A 679-nucleotide genomic window follows, 5' to 3' on the forward strand; every position below is an offset into this window, starting at 1 on the left:
CATAGTTATATGGAATAAGTCAGAGACAGTTGCAATCTTGGTTGAAGTGAATGTTCTTAATTATGGAGGCCTGAACAGAGCTGAAAGGGAGAAACAGACCAAATATCAAGGTCTCATGTATGATATGAAAAGAAACTGGAATCTTAGGGAGGTATCAACCATACCAGTTATTATATGTGCCACAGGGCTCGTGGAGAAGAACCTGAACTCCTATCTAACTAATATTCATGATGAACCAAGTGCAAAAGAGATCCACACAATTGCACTTAAGGGAACAATGAGGATATTAAAAAGAGCTCTCGGTTGGTTTCAATAAAAAGCAGGGTAATGTTGGCAGCTGGTTTGGCTGTCCCATACCCAGCATTACAATCTTCAAAGGAAGAATTTTTTTATAAATTAGTACAAAGACTTAGTTCTAAGAAAAATAAATTAACGTGACATACATGTCATGAGAGGGTCAGTGATCGGAAAAGGGTTGATTTCACCTTTTACTTTGGGAAACCTAATCACGTTTTGACTCTAGTTTTATACCTCCTGCTGAAAGGCAGTGATTCGCATACGCGTCTGTTACCGGTTATTTAAGAGCATCACTTCCTTCCGGGAGGGTTGAATGCTTTTAAAACAGTATCAAGGCCCGGAGGCAACTCGAGGATAAGGGTTAATGTGTGTACAGTAGTCA

The sequence above is a fragment of the Euprymna scolopes genome, chromosome 21 (assembly GCF_053919585.1).
Source record: "Euprymna scolopes isolate OS-2025 chromosome 21, ASM5391958v1, whole genome shotgun sequence".
Taxonomy (NCBI): Eukaryota; Metazoa; Mollusca; class Cephalopoda; order Sepiida; family Sepiolidae; genus Euprymna; species Euprymna scolopes.